Source organism: Balaenoptera acutorostrata, chromosome 21 (genome assembly GCF_949987535.1).
Source record: "Balaenoptera acutorostrata chromosome 21, mBalAcu1.1, whole genome shotgun sequence".
In the NCBI taxonomy this organism is placed as follows: Eukaryota; Metazoa; Chordata; class Mammalia; order Artiodactyla; family Balaenopteridae; genus Balaenoptera; species Balaenoptera acutorostrata.
In genome coordinates, this window is record NC_080084.1 from 9657166 (window position 1) to 9674341 (window position 17176).

Here is a 17176-nt window from a genome sequence, read left to right on the forward strand (position 1 = left end):
GGAACCGGGCTGGGGATAGAGGGAACAGTGAAGTGTGGCCCAGTGTGTCTGCTTCCGCAGTTGGCCCATGAAGGCGGCCTTTTCTGCCGCTTAATGACACAGCACCTTTGCTGTGGAGACGCAGGCTGCGCGGGTTGAGGGACCCCTGGGCAGGTCTCCTGTTCCCCATCCTTCACTGGGCCACCAAAGTCGTCCCTCCGGTGACTGCCACCTTCTTTCTGTGCCTTTGGCCCTGCTGGTGTGTGTAGCACCTTTTCCAGCACGGTGGCCTTTCAGCCGGGTCCCCACCCCCCTTTACTGGGAATGGCTTCTTTCCCTTGCGTGGGCGGCAGACGCTGAGCCCAGACGCTGGCTTCTTCTGGCTCCACAAGTCTCTCCCAGTTGCAGGCTCTGGTTCCTTCAACTTTCAAAGATAAATAAATAGTGATTGCAAATGGAAGAAGGGAGAAGGGGACCGGCCTCCCCCAGCAGCAGCCCTCCTCAGGGCGGGCACAGGGGCTGGGCCTGCATTCCTAGGAAGGGTCCTCACAGAGCTGCGGCCCACAGGCCGGTCTGCCACCCAATCATCCCGTTCGGAGGCCAGGGAAGTTCTCAAAGACAAGAGAAGAGGAGGCCTCTGGCCTGGGTCACACAGCTTCCCCGTCATTTCTTTTTTGCTAAACGAAGACACTCTAAGTATGGAAAGGAATTCCACTGAAACACCGGCTCTCTGAGGCTGAATCAGGGCCAAATGACATTTAATGAGGCGATGCTTCCCCACAGGTGGGAATGAGGTGCGTGGTGGAGACATTTACAAAACACTGTCCTGTCCTGCTGGTCATCACTTTTGGTCTCTATACCCATCCAGGAAGGTGAGTGGAGCAGGGGTTACTTCCCCATTTTACAAACATGGATGAGGAAACCAAATCGCTGAGAGATAAAGAGACAGGGCTGGGAACTTTTCCTCCGATTCCTTTTAAAATGCTCTTTTCTCTGAGCCACTCAAAACTTTTCGCGTAAAAATCCTTCCTGGTTATCTGTTCTCAGAGGTGCAGGGTGGAATGAATGAGTGGCTACACGTTTTGAAGTTTGTTTGCAATAGAAAGATGACTCAGGCTTAATTCCCACCCTCACGACATCTGGTTAGGAAGCTTGACCCTGGCCCTGATCCCGTGTGATAAACTCTTCGTTGAATTATGGATAAGTTACCACGATATAGGGATGGGCTGAATTAATCCTGCCTGAAGCAAGGGAGGGGGGCTTACCAAAAGCTTTAGTCCAATCTCTCACAGAAGTGTAACCGACCTGACTCTACTAGACCATAATTGTCCCCTTAAGGGCCTGGGGGACTCACATCCGTTATGCCGTCTCTAAAGAAGTTGGCCTTTGCTGGGTGCTAACTGCCAACGTCTGTCTCGCCTCCAGCTTCAAAGCTGATCCATTCCCCTTTGTCAAGGAGTGGCCGCGGCCTCTTACCCCACGATTGACCAGACCCTCCACTGAGGACAGCTGAGAGTGGAAAATGGGGCCACGGTCGGTGTCCCCTCCCTCTGAGCCCAGAGCAGAGCAGAGCTAGCACAGGACAGCCTGCACATCAGGACAGCTAGCACCTACTGAGCGCTTGTTGCCTGCTGGGCACTTGTGACTATGTTTTACAAGAATTAGCTCATTTTGTCCTCACAACAGGGTGAGGATGGCTGTTTTAACAGACAAGAGGGGAAGGGGCACCTTAAGAGTAATTTGCCCAAGGATACACAGCTCAGAAGTGATGGGACCAGGATTTGAACCAGGAACTCCAGATTCCAGAGTCTAGTTTTAACTGCCGTGCTCTATAATTTCTAGGGGAGGAGGGGACTCTCAATAATCACCCGAAGAAATTCCCTCACTTCCCCTTGAGGTTTTCTCGTTTTGATTCCCTGGCCCTCTCTGAGCTGAACCTTTACAGATGTCCACCCCCAAACCATAGCTCGTGGTAGAACCAGGACCCCCAGCCCTAATTCTTCTAGCAGAGTCAAGGAAGGCAAAAGCTTTCCAAGGAGTTCCATTCCTCAGCTAGAAGAAAATAGTCTCTCTCGAAAGACCATGAGAGACTATAAACACGTATAGAGGACTTCCCTGGTGGCGCAGTGGTTAAGAATCCGCCTGCCAATGCAGGGGACACGGGTTCGAGCCCTGGTCTGGGAAGATCCCACGTGCCGCGGAGCAACTAAGCCCGTGCACCACAACTACCGAGCCCACGTGCCACAGCTAGAGAAAACCCATGTGCAGCAATGAAGACCCAACACAGCCAAAAATAAATAAATAGATAAATTTTAAAAAAACAAACAAAAAAACACGTATAGAATCAGAGCCGGCAGTAGCTAACACCGCCCAGCTCCAGGCCCTGGTCTCTTCTCCTGGCTGTCAGGGTGCCCCCCACCCCGGTGATGTTCACATTTAATTATCAGGTTTCCCGGCTCCCTCTGTGCCTTCTCATCTTCCAGAGGCAGGATCCTAACACAGACCCAGGGTAACAGTGGATGAGCTCATGGCCCATAATTGGATCGATCATGCAAACGTGACAGCCCTCCAGAGCTCTTTTACTTTAGAAGGACACGGAGGCACAGAACCTGTTAACCCCACCCCTTTCTCCCACCTCCCCCCACCCCCATGGCTCTCCTGGGTGGTCCTCTGAGCTCTCTGTCCTCTCCTCCCTGTGGGGACTATGCTAAGCTGCCTGTCCTGTTGGAACAGTCACACTGGGCGTTCGTGGCAGAGAAATGCTCATGCCTCAACCGGAAGGAATGAATAGGAATTGTGGGAAGCTACTGAGATAAATATTTGGGCCTGAAAGGGCTTCCCTTCGGAGATCAGACTCCACCCCATACAGGGTACCTGTGTATACTTTAGACGCTCTCATAGGAGGGGGTCATAATCTCTGTCTCCATGAAAATATGACTTCCCCTTTAAGTGAAATCTGCTCATATTCGCCCAGATGATGGATAACCTCCTGCACTAGGAGTGTCGTGCCTAAGAGCATGAGACTCTGAAGATTCAAATCCTGGGCTCTCCATTTTATGGATCACGTAACTCTGGGCAACTCACTTAATTTACGCAGGCCTCAGTTTTCTCATCTGTGAAACGGGGATAAAAAAAGAATATTTACTTCAGAGGACTGTGATGATGATGTCAGTTATATGTCAACGGTGCCTGTGTGGTATACTATAAAAATATATTTGGTCTTTGTTCCTGACCCCCAGCTCCTAAAACCCTTTGCAATTCCTGAATGACAGGAGTACCTTCTGTTCTTCATCTGGAGCCTCTCTGGGACACACTGGAGTTTCTGCTCACGAGGGTGGTACTCTTAGCCTCAGGATGGGGGCTGGTCACCAGAAAGACCTAGTGATTCCAGGGTTGGCAGTCTCAGCCCCACCCACTGGCCTCTGGGAACAGGATGGGGGAACTGGAGATTAAACTTTATAAAAACTCTTGAACACTGAGATTCAGAGAGCTTCTGGGGTGCTGAACAGTCACGGTGCTGGAGCGGTGGCACACCCAGGATGGGCACGGACGCTCCGCGCCCCTTCTCCCCATAGCCTGTCCTATGCATCACTTCCATTTGGCTGTTCCTTTGTTGTATCCTTTATAACGAATCAGCAAATGTGAGTAAAGTGTTTTCCTGAGTTCTGTGAACCGTTCTGGCAAATTATCGAACTTGAAGAGGGGGTCATGGAAATCTCTGATTTAAAGCCAGGAGGGTGACCTAGGACTCGTAAATGGCATCTGAAGTGGAGGCAGTCTTGTGGGACAGAGCCCTTAGCTTGCGTGGTCTGTGCCAAGCAGTCGGTGTCAAAATCGAATTAAATTATAGGACACCCAGTAGGTGTTGGAGAATTGGAGAGTTGATTGGAGTCAGAAAACACGCCAGCCTGACACATTCACGTACTCAGTAAATGTTAGTACGGCCTGCTGCTGTTTTTGTTATTGATACCTGCTTAGTTTTGTCCTGTGTTATAGTTCACTGTTTACATATTTGAGTCTTCCACTAGGATGGAAGATCCCAGAAGAGGCTATTATTTTCCTTATTTCTATGATTCCCAGCCAGTTTTAGTGCCCAACAAATAGAAGAGACATTTAATTAACTTGTTCAACAAAGTGTTCCTGAGATCTTACTTATTTAAACAACATTTACTGGGCATCTACTATGTGCCCAATACTGTTTCGGGCACTGAAGATACAGCAGTCAGTGCACAGAAGGTAAAGTTTGTGGTCTCATGGAGCTAATGTTATAGCAGAGGGAACCAGATAATATGTAAATAAATCAATAAATATGTATAATCTAGTGGGTGGGGATAAGACCAATGAAGCAAAATTAAACAGGGTAAGGGAACAAAGAATGATGGGAGGATGGAAGCAACCTAAGTGTCCATCAACAGATGAATGGATAAAGAAGCTGTTGTGTACACACACACACACACACACACACACACACACACACAATGGAATACTACTCAGCCATAAAAAAGAATAAAGTTTTGCCATTTGCAACAGCGTAGATGGACTTGGAGGGTAGTACACTAAGTGAAATAAGTCAGAGAAAGACAAATACTGTGTGATATCACTTATACATGGAATCTAAAAAATTAAACAAACTAGTGAATATAACAAAAAAGACACAGACTCACAGATACAAAGAACAAACTAGTGGTTACCAGTGGGGAGAGGGAAGGGGGGAGGGACAATATAGGGGTAGGGGAGTAAGAGGTACAATTATGTGTAAAATAACCTACAAGGATATATTGTACAACATAGGGAATATAGCCACTATTTTATAATAACTATAAATGGAGTATAATCTTTAAAAATTGTGAATCACTATATTGTACATCTGTAACTTATATAATATTGTACATCAATTATACTTCAATAAAAAACAAAACAAAAGAATGATGGGGAAGACCTCTCTGAGCAAGGGCTCTTGGAGAAGAATTCTGAAGGAATGGGGGAACAGGTCCATGGATTTTGGGGGACAGAGCACTCCATGCCGAGGCCATGGCAAATGGCAGCACCGTGGGAGAGCGCTCCCTGCAGCACAGGGAGGGAGAGGGAGAGAAAGAGGGCGGTGTCCTCACAGTACCCTTGACCTCGTGTCCAGATCATGTTGGGTATTGAAGACCACAGGAAGGATGTGGATTTTATTCTGAATGAGAAGAGAAGCCTAGAGGGTTTGAAAAGAGAAGTGGTCTGATCTGAATTGGACTTCTACATCTCCTCTCTGCCTCCTGGGCGGAGGATGATTCTGGCGGGAGGAGCACGGGGAGTAGGAGACCACCTCCGAGGCCAGTGCGACAGTCCAGTGGATGAAGAGGTGGTGAAGGAGGTGGAGGGGAGGCTGGATCCTGGATGTGGGTGGAAAGTGAGTCCAGCGGGATCCCTGATACAGAGAGTGGGGTGAGAAAGATTTGTCCAGAATGACCCCTAGGTGTCTGGCTTAGGCTGAGAATGGAATCCCCACTTACGAAGCTGGAGAAGACTCAGGAAGGATCAGATCTGGGGAAAGAATCAAGAGTTTGGTCCATCACTGTGCTTGGAGCTCGGGGTCCAGCTTGCTGCGTCATGGAGTTGATAGTGCAGCAGGAGAGGCCGGGATGGAACAAAGTAGGACATAAATGAGTCTATAATGACACACCGTGATGAGTGCTGGGAAGGGAAGGGGGCCGTTAGGGGGAATAATGGGGGTGGAAGGCCCTTAGTTTCCACTGGCGATCAGGACAGGCCTCTGAGGAGGTAATGGCTAAGCTGCCCAGAGGATAATCAGGCCTCGGCCAGGTCAGGAGGGAGGCCGGGATAGGACAGACCTCTGTCACTCGAGGGAGTAGGGGGAGGGTGGGAGGGGTGGGGGCGCGCCTCCTGTCCCCGCCTCTCCCTGGCCAGCCCCTGAAGCCCCGCGGTGAGCTGCGTGGCTCCTCAGAGCTCAGGACGGTTGCATCTCTCTTGCTCCGGGTCTCCCAGGTGGATCAGGACCCCGGAAGCCTCTCGTCAGGTCACGGGGGGAGGGGCTTTTCTGGTGGGCTGGGGCGGCCGTGCCCATCATGGCCTGGCTTCCCATCTGGTTCCGGGGCTCCTTGGGGTCTGTGATCTGTTCTTCTAGGACCTCCCCCCGCGACCCAGGGGCTGCTCCATCCTTTTTTCTTTTTTTTTGTCCCTGCCATCAGGAAACTTATATTCTTTTAAAAACATAAGTTATACATATGCATGGTTTAAAGAAATAACAAGTATTATAAGGTTTTCTATGAAAACAGAAGGCAGTCCACTACCTTTTCCCCCATTTCCGCTTTCACAGAGGCATCTATTTTCAACTCTTTTAGCTGACTGTATTTTAGATTTATCTCCATTATCTCTAAACAATTTTTTTTTTGCTTTGAATTTTTGAATTTTATTTTACTTATTTTTTTATACAGCAGGTTCTTACTAGTTATCTATTATATACATATCAGTGTATACATGTCAGTCCCAATCTCCCAATTCATCCCACCACCACCAACCTCTTCTCCACTTTCCCCCCTTGGTGTCCATATGTTTGTTCTCTACATCGGTGTCTCTATTTCTGCCCTGCAAACCGGTTCATCTGTACCATTTTTCTAGGTTCCACATATATGCGTTAATATACGATATTTCTTTTTATCTTTCTAACTTACTTCACTCTGTATGACAGTCTCTAGATCCATCCACATCTCTACAAATGCCCCAATTTCATTCCTTTTTATGGCTGAGTAATATTCCATTATATATGTGCCACATCTTCTTTATCCATTCATCTGTCAATGGACACTTAGGCTGCTTCCATGTCCTGGCTATTGTAAATAGAGCTTCAGTGAACATTGTAGTACATGACTCTATTTGAATTATGGTTTTCTCAGGGTATATGCCCAGTAGTGGGATTGCTGGGTCATATGGTAATTCTGTTTTTAGTTTTTTAAGGAACCCCCATACTGTTCTCCATAGTGGCTGTATCAATTTACATTCCCACCAACAGTGCAAGAGGGTTCCCCTTTCTCCACACCCTCTCCAGCATTTGTTGTTTGTAGATTTTCTGATGATGCCCATTCTAACTGGTGTGAGGTGATACCTCATTGTAGTTTTGATTTGCATTTCTCTAATAATTAGTGATGTTGAACAGCTTTTCATGTGCTTCTTGGCCATCTGTATGTCTTCTTTGGAGAAATGTCTATTTAGGTCTTCTGCCCATTTTTGGATTGGGTTGTTTGTTTTTTTAATATTGAGCTGCATGAGCTGTTTATATATTTTGGAGATTAATCTTTTGTCTGTTGATTCGTTTGCAAATATTTTCTCCCATTCTGAGGGCTGTCTTTTCATCTTGTTTGTAGTTTCCTTTGCTTTGCAAAAGCTTTTAAGTTTCATTAGGTCCCATTTTTTAATTTTTGTTTTTATTTCCATTACTCTAGGAGGTGGATCAAAAAAGATCTTGCTGTGATTTATGTCAAAGAGTGTTCTTCCTATGTTTTCCTCTAAGAGTTTTACAGTGTCTGATCTTACATTTAGGTCTCTAATCCATTTTGAGTTTATTTTTGTGTATGGTATTAGGGAATTTTTTTTTTAATTTTATTTTATTAATTTTTTTATGCAGCAGGTTCTTATTAGTCATCAATTTTATACACATCAGTGTATACATGTCAATCCCAATTGCCCAATTTAGGGAGTGTTCTAATTTCATTCTTTTACATGTAGCTGTCCAGTTTTCCCAGCACCACTTATTGAAGAGGCTGTCTTTTCTGCATTGTACATCCTTGCCTCCTTTGTCATAGATTAGTTGACCATAGGTGCATGGGTTTATCTCTGGGGTTTCTATCCTGTTCCATTGATCTATATTTCTGTTTTTGTGCCAGTACCATATTGTCTTGATTAATGTAGCTTTGTAGTATAGTCTGAAGTTAGCGGGTCTTATTCCTCCAGCTCCGTTTTTTCCCCTCAAGACTGCTTTGGCTATTCGGGGTCTTTTGTGTCTCCATACAAATTTTAAGATTTTTTGTTCTAGTTCTGTAAAAGATGCCACTGGTAATTTGATAGGGATTGCATTGAATCTGTAGATTGCTTTGGGTAGTATAGTTATTTTCACAGTACTGATTCTTCCAATCGAAGAACATGGTATATCTCTCCATCTGTTTGTGTCATCTTTGATTTCTTTCATCAGTGTCTTATAGTTTTCTGAGTACAGGTCTTTTGTCTCCCTAGGTAAGTTTATTCCTAGGTATTTTATTCTTTTTGTTGCAACGGTGAATGGGATTGTTTCCTTAATTTCTCTTTCTGATTTTTGGTGTTAGTGTATAGGAATGCAAGAGATTTCTGTGCATTAATTTTGTATCCTGCAACTTTACCAAATTCATTGATTAGCTCTAGTAGTTTTCTGGTGGCATCTTTAGGATTCTCTATGTATAGTATCATGTTATCTGCAAACAGTGACAGTTTTACTTCTTCTTTTCCAATTTGTATTCCTTTTATTTCTTTTTCTTCTCTGATTGCCGTGGCTAGGACTTCCAAAACTATGTTGAATAAGAGTGGCGAGAGTGGACACCCTTGTCTTGTTCCTGATCTTAGAGGAAATGCTTTCAGTTTTTCACCATTGAGAATGATGTTTGCTGTGGGTTTGTCGTATATGGCCTTTATTATGTTGAGGTAGGTTCCCTCTATGCCCACTTTCTATAGAGTTTTTTATCATAAATGGGTGTTGAATTTTGTCAAAAGCTTTTTCTGCATCTATTGAGATGATCATATGATTTTTATTTTTCAGTTTGTTACTATGGTGTATCACATTGCTTGATTTGCATATATTGAAGAATCCTTGCATCCCTGGGATAAATCTCACTTGATCATGGTGTATGATCCTTTTAATGTGTTGTTGGATTCTGTTTGCTAGTATTTTGTTGAGGATTTTTGCATCTATATTCATCAGTGATATTGGTCTGTAATTTTCTTTCTTTGTAGTATCTTTGTCTGGTTTTGGTATCAGGGTGATGGTGGCCTCATAGAATGAGTTTGGGACTGTTCCTTCCTCTGCAATTTTTTGGAAGAGTTTGAGAAGGATGGATGTTAGCTCTTCTCTAAATGTTTGATAGAATTCACCTGTGAAGCCATCTGGTCCTGGACTTTTGTTTGTTGGAAGATGTTTAATTACAGTTTCAAGTTCATTACTTGTGATTGGTCTGTTCATATTTTCTGTTTCTTCCTGGTTCAGTCTTGGAAGGTTATACCTTTTTTAGAATTTGTCCATTTCTTCCAGGTTGTCCATTTTATTGGCATAGAGTTGCTTGTAGTAGTCTCTTAGGATGCTTTGTATTTTTGCAGTGTCTGTTGTAACTTCTCCTTTTTCATTTCTAATTTTATTGATTTGAGTCCTCTCCCTCTTTTTCTTGATGAGCCTGGCTAAAGGTTTCTCAATTTTGTTTATCTTCTCAAAGAAGCAGCTTTTAGTTTTATTGATCTTTGCTATTGTTTTCTTTGTTTCTATTTCATTTATTTCTTCTCTGATCTTTATGATTTCTTTCCTTCTACTAACTTGGGGTTTTGTTTCTTCTTCTTTCTCTAGTTCCTTTAGGTGTAAGGTTAGATTGTTTACTTGAGATTTTTCTTGTTTCTTGAGGTAGGCTTGTATTGATATACACTTCCCTCTTAGAACTGCTTCTGCTGCATCCCATAGGTTTTGGATCATCGTGTTTTTGTTGTCATTTGTCTCTAGGTATTTTTTGATTTCCTCTTTGATTTCTTCAGTGATCTCTTGGTTATTTAGTAATGTATTGTCTAGCCTCCATGTGTTTGTATTTTTTACATTTTTTCCCTGTAATTGATTTTTTAAAAAAATTATTTACTTATTTATTTATTTATTCATTTATGGCTGTGTTGGGTTTTCATTTCTGTGCGAGGGCTTTCTCTAGTTGCGGCAAGTGGGGGCCACTCTTCATCGCGGTGTGCGAGCCTCTCACTGTCGCAGCCTCTCTTGTTGCAGAGCACAGGCTCCAGACACGCAGGCTCAGCAATTGTGGCTCACGGGCCCAGTCACTCCGCGATATGTGGGATCCTCCCAGACCAGGGCTCGAACCCGTGTCCCCTGCATCGGCAGGCAGACTCCCAACCACTGTGCCACCAGGGAAGCCCCTGTAATTGATTTCTTATCTCATAGAGCCATGGTCGGAAAAGATGCTTGATATGATTTCAATTTTCTTAAATTTACTGAGGCTTGATTTGCGACCCAAGATGTGATCTATCCTGGAGAATGTTCCGTGTGCACTTGAGAAGAAAGTGTAATCTGTTGTTTTTGGATGAAATGTCCCATAAATATCAATTAAATCTATCTGGTCTATTGTGTCATTTAAAGCTTGTGTTTCCTATTAATTTTCTGTTTGGATGATCTGTCCGTTGGTGTAAGTGAGGTGTTAAAGTCCCCCACTATTATTGTGTTACTGTGGATTTCCTTTTTTATAGCTGTTAGCAGTTGCCTTATGTACTCAGGTGCTCCTATGTTGGGTGCATATATATTTATAATTGTTTTATCTTCTTCTTGGATTGATCCCTTGATCATTATGTAGTGTCCTTCCTTATCTCTTGTAACATTCTTTATTTTTAAATCTATTTTATCTGATATGAGTATTGCTACTCCAGCTTTCTTTTGATTTCCATTTGCATGGGATATCTTTTTCCATCCCCTCACTTTCAGTCTGTATGTGTCCCTAGGTCTGAAGTGGGTCTCTTGTAGACAGAATATATATGGGTCTTGTTTTTGTATCCATTCAGCGAGCTTGTGTCTTTTGGTTGGAGCATTTAATCCATTCACGTTTAAGGTAATTATTGATATGTGTGTTCCTATTACCGTTTTCTTAATTGTTATGGGTTTGTTTTTGTAGGTCTTTTTCTTCTCTTGTGTTTCCCACTTAGAGAAGTTCCTTTAGCATTTGTTGTAGAGCTGGTTTGGTGGTGCTGAATTCTCTTAGCTTTTGCTTGTCTGTAAAGCTTTTGATTTGTCCATCAAATCTGAATGAGATCCTTGTTGGGTAGAGTAATCTTGGTTGTACGTTCTTCCCTTTCATCACTTTAAGTATATCATGCCACTCCCTTCTGGCCTGTAGAGTTTCTGCTGAGAAATCAGCTGTTAACCTTATGGGAGTTCTCTTGTATGTTATTTGTTGTTTTTCCCTTGTGGCTTTCAATAATTTTTCTTTGTCTTTAATTGTTGTCAATTTGATTACTATGTGTCTTGGTGTGTTTCTCCTTGGGTTTATCGTGCCTGGGACTCTGCAATTCCTGGACTTGGGTGGCTATTTCCTTTCCCATGTTAGGGAAGTTTTCAATTATAATCTCTTCAAATATTTTCTTGGGTCCTTTCTCTCTCTCTTCTCCTTCTGGGACCCCTATAATGCAAATGTTGTTGCATTTAATGTTGTCCCAGAGGTCTCTTAGGCTGTCTTCATTTCTTTTCATTCTTTTTTCTTTACTCTGTTCTGCGGCAGTGAATTCCACCATTCTGTCTTCCAGGTCACTTATCCGTTCTTCTGCCTCAGTTATTCTGCTATTGATTCCTTCTAGTGTATTTTTCATTTCAGTTATTGTATTGCTCACCTGTTTGTTTGTTCTTTAATTCTTCTAGGTGTTTGTTCTTTAATTCTTCTAGGTGTTTGTTCTTTAATTCTTCTAGGTCTTTGTTAAACATTTCTTGCATCTTCTCGATCTTTGCCTCCATTCTTTTTCTGAGGTCCTGGATCATCTTCATTATCATTATTCTGAATTCTTTTTCTGGAAGATTTCCTATCTCCACTTCATTTAGTTGTTTTTCTGGGGTTTTATCTTGTTCCTTCATCTGGTACATAGTCCTCTGCCTTTTCATTTTGTCTATCTTTCTGTGAATGTGGTTTTCCTTTCATAGGCTGCAGAATTGTAGTTATTCTTGCTTCTGCTCTGCTCCATCCATAGCCTTTTGTTTCCAGAGGCAGCCAAGAGGATGGGGCCCAGTTGCAGGCCAGCACCCCTCTCCCTGAGCCCCACTGGGGTCAGAGTATTCAGGCCCTGGAGGGAGGAGAAGCAGCTCTGGCCAAGTGTGTGTGTGTGTGTGTGTGTGTGTGTGTGTGTGGCGGGGGGGGGCTCGCTGGTCTTCTTCCTTTCTGTGCTGTAACAGAGGCACTCACTAGAGCAGCCTGGCTGGGCCCCGGCTCTCCGGACGCCTCTCTCACTGCATCTGCCGCACCTGCCCCCGTGCACTGTGGTGGATGAGTTGCATGGGTGTCAGTCTCTGGTCTCCCTGCCCCAGCACCGAGGCTCACACATCTGTGCCCATCACACCCCAGGGAGGCCTGAAGCGGCGCTGAAGAAAACAGAAGAGGAGCAAAAAGCTGCTGGAGGAGGTCGCGGGCATTATTCTGGGTGGCTGGAGAGGTGGAGGACGACCCCGACTAGCCTGGAGTGTTTGGGGTCACCCTGGGGTGCTAGGCCAGGTGGAGGCTCTCCCTCTGCAAAGCGTGAGGCAGGGAGCCTGAGGTCAAGGCAAACCTCAAGCATTTGTCTAGAGCTGAGCCTGCTTCCAGCCCTCACCACTATTTACAAAAATTATTTTTATCAAAGGGATACACGCATATGGTGAAAACATGAAATAGCACGGAAGAGCTTATAATGAAAAGCAAGGGCCTCTTTCCAGTCCTGCTGCCAGAGGCAGCTGTTACCCAGTCCTGCTTTTAGTTCTCTGCTCTTTGTAGGAGAAGCTGGGGCAGGAGGCCTCGGACCTGGGAGAGCATCCCTGTGTGACCGTGGGTTTGCAAATCCAGCTTTCAGGAGCTGTCCTTAGATTCCCACGTCTGATGCTCTGGGCCACTGTTGCCCTCTCCCAAAACTACTGCCCCCTTCCCATGGGTCACTCCCCGCCGCTTGCAGCACGTGGGAAGCCCGTCCAGTCACAGGGGAGCCTCAGAGAAACGTTACTCGCACACAGCCTGGCAGAGTGCATTTCCAGTTTGCTGGAAAAGTCAGTCTTTGCGTGGAACCCCAGTTCCCTGCGGCAGCTGTCCTCTTGGTGCCTGGCTGGCCCGTGGTGGGGCAGGGGCTGGGGGTTCTGGAGCTGGCCCTTTGCCGTTTGTCTTTTCACTCCCTCTGCTTCTTTCCCCCTCTCTGTGTTTTTCTTTCTCCTTTCCTCTCCTGTCCTCTTTGTACAGTACATCCAATCTCTCTCTCTTTCTCTCTGGAAGGCCAAGGTCAGGCTTCTTTGCGGGAGGTGGGCTTTATTCCCTAAGACCTGTCAGGCTGCCTTGGGGCCCTGCAAGGCCCATGGGGGTGGAGGGGAGAAATGCAATAGCGGGACCCTCGCTCTGGGCCTCCTGTCCAGGGGCTGCACTCAGAGAGCGAGGGAGTGTGGCTAGAGCCTCGATGCCCAGGGTGTGTGAGCCAGTGTCTAGTTTTGGTTTCACTCTGGGCTGATTTTGCTGTTTTTGTGCCCCAGTCTCCAGCTGGGCCTTTCCTTTCGAGCTAGGGGGACTGGAAGGGAGGCTTGGGCGTCCGTGCTCGGCCAGCCTGTGAAGGGGAAGCTGGCCCGTCCACTGCTCCCATCCAGCCCCTTTATGTCAGCAGGACTTGGTGAGAGACCCACGAGGGAAGCTTGCCGGGCACTCCGAGCTTTGATTGCCTCTCGGAGGGTCCCCTTCCTCCTCGGCCTCAGAGGCTCGTGTTTCATTTCTGAAGGAAGGCGGCAGTTTTCCCCGACAGTCCTTATCTGCTCCGTCCATCAGCGCTCTGCCCCGATGCTCCGTGGAGATTGCAACAGAGTGCAAAGCCCAGCCGGCTGGGTCCAGTGCTGGTCCCTGATGCTTCCTGAGCACCTACGATGTGCCAGGTTCGGTCACAAGGACACCATGAGGCCTATTTACAGGTGAGGGAACCAAGGCACCAAGGGGCTTAGTCTCTGGCCCACGGGAATTTGGCTGGCGAGGACCAGATTTGGGATTCAGACCCAGATAGACGGGCGTCAGTCTTGGAGCAAGCCTCGTGGCCATGCGTGTGCGTGCGTGTGCGTGCGTGTGTGCGTGTGTGCGTATGCGTGCTTGTGCACACGCGTGTGTGCGCCCACAGCTCCGCGGCCCCAGCGTGGTTCCTCTGCCCATCTTCCCGCAGCTCCTCTCCCTGGGAGTGTGTTCCCAAACTCACTGCATAAAATCCTTTTGATGCCCGGGTTCCTTGCAGCGGACACAGTGAGAGCCCTGTTCCCGCTTCCCCACCCCGCCAGAGGGAGGCTCTGGGCCTCAGTTCAGGGCGCCAAACGGCACAGTGGCTGCCAAAGCGGGCCTGGACCTCACAGGTGAGCGGAGCACGCCGGGGACGGCGCCCACCTCGGCCGGACAGCGTGCTCAGTGATGGAGACAGGCCCTCGACCCGTCACACAGGCACACACAGATGCTGTGAGGCCCGGGGAGGGGAAGAACGTGGCTCTCCTGTGGACCTTCTGGTCGCACATCTGGAACGGGAAGCGGGCCATACCCGGGCAGAAGCCTCTTCCCGCCAGAGGGGCTGCCCTCCACCATCCGCGCGGGCCCCAAAGTCCTGGCACCCGCAGCAGCAAGCTCCTGCCCATGGATGGCTAAAGCAGTAAAGCGAAGATGCTCAAGAGTCCTCAGTTTCGAGGTCCTTGCCATCACCAGTGGTTTGTGGGGGAAAGGTGGGCGGGGGGATCCGAGGGAAAGATAGATGTAGGATGCAGGGAGGAAAAAAGGGAGAGAGTGAGCTGGCTGGGCTCACCCAGAGGCCCCCCAATGGAGGAACACCCCCTCTTTCTCCGAGGGAGGAGATGCCCCCTTTGGAAGCCAGCAGGAGGCAGAAAGCCAGCGCCGGAGGGTAGATCAATGTGGCTGGAGCTCCAGACACCAAACGGCTGCTGTCTGGGCACAAAGGTGTCAGTGGAGAGCCCTGGGGGATCGACAGCAGCCCCGAGGGCCTGTGGCCCAGCTGGCCAGCCTCTCCCCAGAGCCTGCCAGCCCAGCTGAGGAGTGCCGTTGGCAGGGCCCCCTCTGCAGATCTGGCTGTATCTTCCCCACACATTGAAACCATCAGGCCTGGCCCTCCGAGCAGCCTGCCTAGCCCCGTCAGCTAGAGACACTGAGCTTTCATCCAAACCAGACCTTCCCTCCTCCAGGTCCCCACTTGGGGGAAGGGGGGCAGAGAGCACAGCCCTGGAGCCAATTTCAGAACTTTTTAAACCTTTGTCCCCTATTTTGCTCTCTCTTCTCAAATGTCCACGAGGCCACCTTCCACTCTGGGCCGCCCTCGCTCCACCCTCGTCCTCCAAAGGGCATTTTTGTTGCTACTGCAGAAATAGGGAGTTCAGGGGACCCCGAAGTATGGAGCTGCTCCATCAAAGCAGCAAGGGCTCTTCTGTACCTCCAGTTCAGGAGAAGCCAAATCAAAGGCAAACCCTGAATGCCTCTTGCTCACGGCCAATAAAAACCTTGCTTCAGTGCCGGCTTCCTCTGCTGAAATCAGATATCCCAGCAATAAACAAGTCCAAAAGGCAGGGGAAAGCTCTTATTTTTTTCTTCTGATTAGTTTTTCTTCCTTATAAAAAAAAAAAAAAAAAAAAAAGCCCTCTCCTATAACAGGATGCCTGCCCCAGAAACTTGAGTGCAGAACTGTGCCCTCTCCCGCTCTGCACCCCAACTCCAGAATCCTAACCCCCAGGCTGCTGCAGGCAAGGGTGGGGCTGTGAACACTTGAAGGCTTTGCTCAAAGGCAGGTCAAAGGGGGTTGGGGGGACAGGCCTTGCAGCCTGGGGAGCTGGCTGCCAGCTTATAGGAATAGCTGGGTTCTCGGCCTTTGGTTGCTAGTGGCAGTCAGAAACAAGAAGTGGAGTTAGGACAAATTGGGATCACTTTTTCCTAAGGTAATCCTTCTGAAGTCTCCTCAATGCAACGCAGGCTGTGCAAAGCCCAGCACCGTGGGGTTTTGTGTTGAGTGCACAGTTGAGAAATCCACGCAAGGTGGGTCGTGTGGCATCAGAGGGGCTGGGAGGGAAGAGGACTTGGGGTTTTGCTTCCCCACCAGCTCTCTTCTGGGTGCTCCCTCCCGCCCCTGTCTGTCCCAGGGCGAGTGGTCCTCCGCATGTGGCCTGCTGTGAGGAGCGCCCTCTCCTAAGAGCTGACATCTCTCCCCCTATCCCCACCCCCAAATAGGTTTTTAAGTGACTTTGCTGTCAGAGATGCTATTCTGTTTGTTTTTCCTTCTGACACTATCTCTCCGGAGAGTTTCTGGTCAAGAGAATTATGTCGAGGCTGCAGATTGCAAGAGAATTGCGCCTAATGGGGAACAGACAGACAAGACACCTTTCATGTCCAGCCAAGTTTTCTCTCCTCCCCCTCCTTTCTCTGTCTCTCTCCCAACTTCTCATCTTCCCTTTTTGGCTTCAAAGTTGGCCCTAGTTTGAGTTAGTTTCTTTGGTACAGCTGGTGAATAAGGTCACACATTGATTTTATTTTGGAGATTGGCAGCTGGGCCAGGCTTAGCTCTGAAGCTGGGGAGCGGCGTGCCTCTGCTGGCGCAGGGGTAGGGGAGCACCAGCAGGAGCGCAGGAAGCCAGCTCACGGAAAGAACCTTCGAGAAGGCCGTCGGCACTCCAAGGATGCCTTCTTGCTCCTTTGTGGTCTCAAATCAGGAGCCGGAGCTTGTGTTCATTTTAAATACAAGGGTGTTGCCGAAAACACCCCTCACCTCTGTCCCCACTGCATGCCATGTCAGCTCACTGTGCTGCAGTTGATAGAAAAAGACAGTGTTAGTTCTGAGGTCCCCTGGGACCCTGAAGTGCTTCTAGGAGAACTCTACCTCGTGAGTAGCTGCTCAGCCGCACGCAGCCCAAGTGTCTACAAACTGGGTGCAAGTTGGGTGCCCCTGGGTGTGGTGGGAGCAACGCGGGTGGGAAAGAAGGACCCTCTCTTTACCTCAAACAAGCTTCTTGAGGGGGGAGCAGATTAGTAAAACGTCTCGTGGAAGGCTGGATTCTTTCGCCCTTAGTCACGAGGCTGATGTAATAGCATTCAACTGATTTCATGGTAAAGACAGCTGCAGTTCCCGGAGCAAATCAGTTCAATTGCACCACTGCACATCCATCCTCATAGAAGCCCTCCAGGGACTGGGGGGCGAGGCCTTCCTCCTCCAGTGCTTTGGTGGGAAGCCCAGGGCCATTTCT